The following is a 7,766-nucleotide window of genomic DNA, read 5'->3' as shown; positions in this document are numbered from 1 at the left end:
ACAAATGGCCATATGTCATTCCCTCTCATTGCCATGTAGTACTCCATCGTGTATATATACCACATCTTCTTGATCCATTCGTCAGGTGATGGACATTTAGGCTCTTTCCATGTTTTGGCTATTGTTGACATTGCTGCTATGAACATTGGGGTACATGTGCTCCTATGCATCAGCATTTCTGTCTCTCTTGGGTAAATCCCCAGCAATGCTATTGCTGGGTCATAAGGGAGTTCTATCGATAGTTTTTGGTAGTGACTGATGGAGGTCTGCAGGACACAAGTGCCTGAGAGTGGGCTCTGTGAACTGCGCTGTGGGTGTGAATGTGCATGTGAGTGCAGGACAGACTTGCCAGTGTCACAGGGACAGAGTCGGCCATGAGCCCCACATAGGGTTTTAGGGTGTCATAGTGGAAGGCTGGCGTCAGCATCCACTGCTGTTGGAACCACCTCTGCCCATTCAACAGGAGCAAATCGTACCCAGGGCCACAATGGGGGTATGTTGAGAAGAAACCTGTCCAGGGAATTTGGGAGGAACCCAGAGTGTGAGAAGAAGGGCATCCTGGGTAAGGCAGAAGCTGGTTCACAGAAAGTGGTCATGACAGCTGAGAGATCAAGGTGGAAACTGAGCGGGCTGTGAGTCATAGAAGGGCTTCAGTGAAAAGTCAGGCTAAGATCATTCTCAAGGACTGTGAAGTGATGTGGAAGAGACTGAGCTGCAGGAGGGCTCTCCCCACCATTAGGAAGTGTTTCATCAGAAGGAGAAAATGGAGAGAATGGGGCTCCATTCAGAGTTGAGTGGTGTGACTGTGCTGGTCACCTCTTGTTTAATCTGGACCGAATGGATAGTTTTTAGAAAACCTAACTAGAAGGTGGACTGTGGTCCTGGTTAAATGTACTTACCTATGCAGGGAGCCAGGAATCTGGAGGAGTCATGAAGCTTTGGGCTTCATGAGGAAAGGTATGAGGATCATTACAGGAAATGCTGAGGAGGCAGCTGTGGTCTAGGCCATTGGCCTCCATCCCTTCCTGGGGATTGTAGCTGGCAGTGTGTGTCCATCCACTTCCCACTTGCCTCCCAATCATGACTCTGTTTCTTTCCTATAGTGACTGCGGGCTTATGACCACAGACTCAGTGTTTATAGCACAGCACCAATGAGGACTGTGAATCAACAAGAAATACAACTGCTGCTCTCGGTGCTATCAAACAGACAGAAGCTTGTGGGTATTTTAAAATGATGACTAAGGTATTCTATGATACAGCATAGGCAACAGATCCCTGCCATCCCAAATCCCAGCCATCATGGATAGCAAATTTCTTTGAGATCTGGCATTATGTAAGATTGGTAAAGGAAGAAAGAGGAGAGAAAGAAAGAAAGAAAGAAAGAAAGAAAGAAAGAAAGAAAGAAAGAAAGAAAGAAGGAAAGGAAGAAAGAAGAGAAAGAAAGGAAGGAAGAAAAGAAAGAAAGAAAGAAAGAAGAAAAGGAAGGAAGGAAGGAAAGGGAGAGGAAAGGTAGGCAAGATGGAAGAAGGAGGAAAAAAAAGGGGAAGAAAGAAAGAAGGGAAGAAAGAAAGAAAGAAAAAGAAAGAGAGAGAGAAAGAAAGAAAGAGAGAGAGGGAAAGAAAGAAAGAAATGAAGAAAAAAAGAAAGGAAAGAAAGAAAGAAAATGTAATCCCTTTCACCTGTTTTAGCATTCCATCTAAGTACCTATATTTGGCCTTATACTGGCTTATGGGATAGGAGGATGGTTGCTGGAGGGTATTAAAGGTTAAGGTACAATTCTCTTCCAGAATTTCACACTCCCCAAGGAATGTACCCAAGAGGGAAGAGCCACACCAGCAGACATGTGGGTTAGCTCTCACCTGATCGCTCCAGGATCACCTTCATGTAGTCCGGGTCATAGACTGTGAGGGTAACTTTCCTTCCCCATAGCCAGTGAGGACTGGCACACAGTTATTTCTCTGACCTTTTCAGAAGCTCTGGTAGTTCTTGGCCCTATTGGAACTGTAACTGAGGGAAAGAAATTTCAAAGAAAACCTTTCTTTAGGTCCACTGCTTGGAGTGGTGGTGGAGGGTGGGATGGCCACAGGGCAATAGTTCTAGATATTGGTAATGATTAGGAGTTTGAAACTGTTTCTGATTAGCCAGGTTCTGATTTGGATTCCATATTCAGTGAACTTATGTTCTAGTGTGGGGGCAGAGGTGGGGAAGACAATCAAGTTTTAGAGTTTGAAGTGTCCTTCAATTACTTAAGGAGTCTGTACTGTGCTCCCAGGTCATGGCCATAATTGGGTTGCCCTTCTCCTTGGATCCAGTGCAATTACCAACCAGTGGGAGCCTCTTACCATGAAGCTATGTTACCTTGTCCTCCAGGATCCCCTGATACCTGCACAGGAGGGGCCCTGAGTCCTGTTTCTGCCCAGTGACATGCCTCCTTTTCTAATTGCATGCTATTCTCTAGGGGACCACAAGGAGCCAAATGGGGCCATGCCAGGCTATTCCCCTCTCTGGGCCATTATGATGGCCACTGGTCTATCAGTTGTCTGGTCAAGCACTTGGAGCTGCCATCTGTCCCTGAACAGATCTGGCCAGGGCAGGTAAGACTCACTTAGAGGAGATGGTACCTATGGTGGTAGTGGCAGTTACCCTGTCAGTGAACACCCAACATCCACTGGTCTTCAGGCTGTGGCACTCAATGCAGGCCATGCTCCAATAAAGCTGCAGCCACAAAAATAAATGTCCCCCAAGGGAGACACGAGAACAGAAGGGGGACAGAAACTAAAGTGCAGCACAGACAATGGTCAGGTGTTGTGGCTCCTCTAGATAGTGATCTGCCTGAGACAGGAGAGAGGAAAGATGGGGTTGTTGGCTCATCTATTTCCCACCCAAAGTTTCCCTTTCTAATTCCTGGTGGGTTTCACCCCTAAGTAGTGAAGTGAGCTTGCTGATCTACAACATGCGTGTCCATCATACGCATTACATTATTTTCAAATTTATCAATTAGAGTGTAACTGTCACTTTTGGTCTGTGCCAGGCAATATTTGGAGATTAGAATGACTTGCTTGAGTGAGACTGTAATCAGCAGCAGCTGCAGTATCCCCCATTTTACAGAGGAGGAAACAGAGGCATAGAGCAGTATTTGAAGTATGTGGCAGAGCTAGGATAGAATCTTCGGAGCTTGGCTCAGAGCCCACATGCTTCACTGTCCCACTTGTGACTTGTCACCTGGCCTGAAGATTAGCTTCAACTCACCTCAGGTAGCATTCTAACTCCTGACTTAGCCAATAACAGAGGTACTGAATAAAGGAAGGTTTCAGATAGAATTATATATAAAAAAAAGAAATATTGGGCTGCAATATCTGATAGGTCAGCAGCTGCTGAGAGATGATTGGGCACTGGGAGTAATATTCATTATGTAGCAGAACTTGTCTGCTTAGAGTCTACATACCATATATTTAATGGGAAAGTCACTGAAGGAAGTTTTAGAAGATCTTTCTGCCAAATCCTAGCTCAGGAAGGTGACAACTGCATCTAACAAAAGGTCACAATTTCTCCAGATGGACAAATAGTCTGGAAGTCATTAGTGCAACAATGTACAAGAAGAAACTGGGCTCTGGCTGTCTCCCTGTGGCAGACAAGAAGTTTCCATCTTTGGCTCCACTCAGTTGAAATTGCTCTGCCTCCTTCTCTGAGAAGAGACCAGTCTCCCCTCTCTGCAACACCTCTTAGGCTTGTTCAATGCACATCCCACTAGTGAGCCCCTCTCCATGTGCCCCCCTTCCTGTAACCCTCCCTCAGGGACTAGTGCTGACAGAGCTGGCTAGGTAGGCACTGTCTCCAACCCAATCACCTCAAGCGGTTCCTTCCCTTGTCACTGTACAACCTGAGTCAGGCATCCCTCTGGGTCAGCTCTGTGCTCACCACTGGGGTACTGGAAGGGGGTGACATCATCAGCCCATGGAGCACATAGTGCTGGGTTTGGGGAATGAGAGCTGATGTGTCAACAGATTCTCTTAATGGTGGAACTCAATGTCAGTGCTCTTTACCTGCCCCATTCTGGGAACTTTCTCTTTGTGCCTTTGACTTGTCAAGGTTCTAGCACTGAAATCACAGGTCTGGAACTTCCACAATCTTGGGCACCCAAGTTGGTTGTTCTCTACACCAACATGATCTCCAGTCCAGCAGTTGACCCTATTTTGCTATGATCTGACACCTTCTGAGATTCCTGTCTATGGTCTCCATAGGCTAGGAAACTTCCAATGTCTGGGTCCCAAGTGGCTCAAGGCCAGGCCAAGAGAATGAAGTTGAGTAGCAGAGGGCAGGGAGGCATCAGGGAGCCTGTTCTGAGAGAAGAGCCAGAGCTGCTCAGCCTGGAGGGGAAGACTCAGGAAGGAGTAGCCATTGTCCTCAAAGAGCAAAGCTGTTCCACAGCCTGCAGATCTGCCTAAGGAAGGAGGCTCAGACCGGCCATCGGGTCCCAGCACAAGCTTCCATGAAGGGGCTGAGCTCCAGAGCTGGCATGGGACACCAAGGTCTGAGAGGTAAGCTAGACACACCTGCTGTCATACAAGAAGCCTGTGTGGGATGCATCAGCTGACCAGGAGGATGCTCTGAGAATCCATGCCCACTATGTCCACCCAACCCCCAATCCAGCCCCTTCCTACCTCTTGGATGTGCCCGAAGAGCCAGTGGGAAAGAGGGGATGGGAAGTGCTGGACAGCTTTGAGCAGCCACTGTCTGCACAGGTAGAGCTGTGCTGTCTTGAGTAACAGCAGGGCCAGGCCTACCAAAGAGGCCACTTGCTGGAGCCCAGAGACCCTGCCCGAGGTTCTGATGAGGCTCAGTACAGAGACACTCATGGTGCAGGGACAACTGGATCTGCTGACTGTCCCTGACAGTGGCTGACCTCCCCTGAGCACCCCAGCCCTGAAGGTCCAGGACGGATTGCCTTGTCTATCAGGAGGGAGGGCAAAGGGAGAGGATAGAAGTTAGTCTGGGCCTTCATAGTTCATTAACTGTGAGGCTCCACCTTGGGAAACAGTGGGAGGAAAGATTTCTCAGCAGACAGTGACCATGGCCAGAAAACTCCCACTTGCCATTGTCTCAATTATTCACCCAGTATTTCAAGAGCACCTCATAAGTCTGCATGTACTAAGGTGTACTAAGTGCCATGACTTGACTGCCTGCAAAGAGATATGAGCCCTGACTGTAGAAGACCACAGTCCAGTTACCAAATTGAGAACTGTGTTTGGTTGGCTTATTATTCCTTTTTAGATTAAAAGTCTTACAGGGAGCTAGTGTGATATGGCCACAGGAGAACCGCCACTGAGAGTACCAGCTCGGATTAGAATCATTGGGTCCCCAACCAACTGCCTCAGCTGCCTCAGCAATGATCCCCATGCTTGTCACTGTCTTCCCTCCAGTTGTGCCTCAGGCTGACTGTGTTGGCATAGAGCACTGACCCTAGACTCAGTCCCCCAGCCCAAGGGCACACTCATAACAAAGGAAACCACCAAATTAGATTCTGAGCCTCAGTTTCTACTTCTGGAAGGTGGGAAAACAGTCATTTTCTCAAAATACTCCCAAGTTCCATCTTCCAAAGTCCTTTTTTGCTCGATCTTGTGATAGATTTATTACATAATCCTTGGACTGGAGTTATTTCCTGCTTCCTGTAAATCCTGGGCTCGCGTCCAAACCCCAGGAGACACACCACATTACCCATTCCTCTCAACATAGTATGGTTACTTTCCATCCTCCTGTGGCCCCGGGTCAGGGATCTTGGAGCCGGACAATTTCCCTTACTTGCTATAACACCGGCTTTGTACCTAGCACAGCTGGAACATTTGTAGAGAGAGCTTGAAAGTGGGACAGACTGGGGTGCAATTCTGGGTGTCACACTGTCTTTGCTTCCCTCAATACTTGGTTTCCTCTATGTGGTTGGGCACACAATCTTGGTGTAGCTAACACTTAATTAGCACTGACCATTCTAGTCACTGAGCAAGGAACCTTATAGGTTTTCTCCACAGCAATCCTACAGAACTTAGCTGCCTGTGCAGAGTCCTCCTTAATGGTAAGAGGGAGAGCCAGTGTTCAGCCCAGGAAGTCCTGCCCCAACCAAGACTTTGCTGTGAACCATTTGTTGAAAACCAGGTGGCAACCCCCAAACGCTGCAGGGGATAACATGTTTGTTCTGTTTGACCCAGTGTTTCCCAGGAGCATTAGTCTGTTTCAGGTATCAGTCCCACATATTGACATAAATGCAAGCCTCACAATGCAGAACTGTTATAGTGAGCAAGTGTAGAGCACACCATGTCACTAGATGTAGCAATCATTCAAGACGATGTTCACAGAGATTTTTTATGATGTGAGTAAAGCTCATAATAAAGAGAATGGTCAAAAGAATGTAGAGCTGTCTTAGAGTATAAGTTTAAGTCTTACGAAGTTGTTCTGGCATGGTCAAGAGTTATTAAGTAGTCAATATATTTCCCATTCATTTGCTATCCAAACACCACAAGCAAGGAGACTTTGAAGGTTGAAATGGAGTAGCCTATGTTTTGAGGCTTCTTATCGCGTGGGACTCAGGGCTGTGCCTACTGATGATACCCAAAGGCCTACTTACTGATTTGATGAACGAACAAAACTGGAAATCAGGATAACATTGCACCAGTTAGTTTTGGTTGCCACATTTGAAAGGGAAATGAGTATTTTTATTCCTGGGTGCTGCTTCCTGGTTCTGTGACTAAGCCACAGAAAGGCAGAGAAATGGGTGTAGTCATTGCTCGAGGTGTAGTCATTGCCCATTGGATTGGATGCTGATACAATATATATCTTGTTTGCTATTGCTGTAGGAAGACTTCATGTCCCTGGCAATGGCCTTTTATTTCTAAATATTGGCTCGATTTCCCATCTAAGAGAAGGCACAGAGCTATCATGTTTATTTTTGGCTGGGAGCATTCTGTAACACCCCTTTCTCCTGGAAGGAGTTTCTAGGGTGATTCTGAGAATGTGAGGGTTCCTTACCCAGTACTATGCATGGTGCTGGCATGCAGTAAGCTTACAAATATCTCCTCAATATTGGCATAGCACTTTCTAAAACACAATCACAACTACTGCTCAAATTATTAACCTTAAGTTACAGACAAGTAAACTAAGGCCCGGAGAGTTAATTGACTGTCTCAAGGCCGCAAATCAAGTAAGGGTCAAAGTTAGAACCATGGCCCCAAATTTCTAACTCTAGTTTTGCTAATACCTGAGTAATACTTATTTTGTGTAATACTTACTTGTGTTGGCATCATGCCAATGCTTTCATGTATTATCTACCTATATTTTTAAAGCATCCTTTTAACAATGTTTATTCTTCCAATCCATAAGCACAAAATGTCTTTCCATTTCTTTGTGTCTTCTTCAATTTCCTTCATAAGTCTTCTATAGTTTTCAGCACACAGGTCTTTTACATCTTTGGTTAGGTTTATTCCGGGCACCCTCCTACACTGTTGGTGGGAATGTAAACTGGTGCCACCACTCTGGAAAACAGTGTGGAGGCTCCTCAAAAAACTATTGAGAGAACTCCCCCATGACCCAGCAATAGCACTGCTAGAGATTTACCCAGGGGATACAGAAGTGCTGATGCATAGGAGCACATGTGCCCCAATGTTCATAGCGGCACTTTCAACCATAGCCGAACCATGGAAAGAACCTAAATGTCCATCAACTGATGAATGGATCAAGAAGATCTGGTATATATATATATATATATATATATATATATA

At 46.2% G+C, this 7,766-nt stretch overlaps 1 pseudogene; it reads right to left on the bottom strand.

Moving 5' to 3' along the window:
• Positions 1-4,856, bottom strand: part of LOC115299707 — a 9,591-nt pseudogene extending 4,735 nt beyond the window's left edge.
• Between the last annotated feature and the right edge of the window lie 2,910 nt (positions 4,857-7,766).

Source organism: Suricata suricatta, chromosome 8, assembly GCF_006229205.1.
Source record: "Suricata suricatta isolate VVHF042 chromosome 8, meerkat_22Aug2017_6uvM2_HiC, whole genome shotgun sequence".
NCBI lineage: Eukaryota > Metazoa > Chordata > Mammalia > Carnivora > Herpestidae > Suricata > Suricata suricatta.
This window is presented reverse-complemented; position numbering and strand designations above follow the sequence as displayed.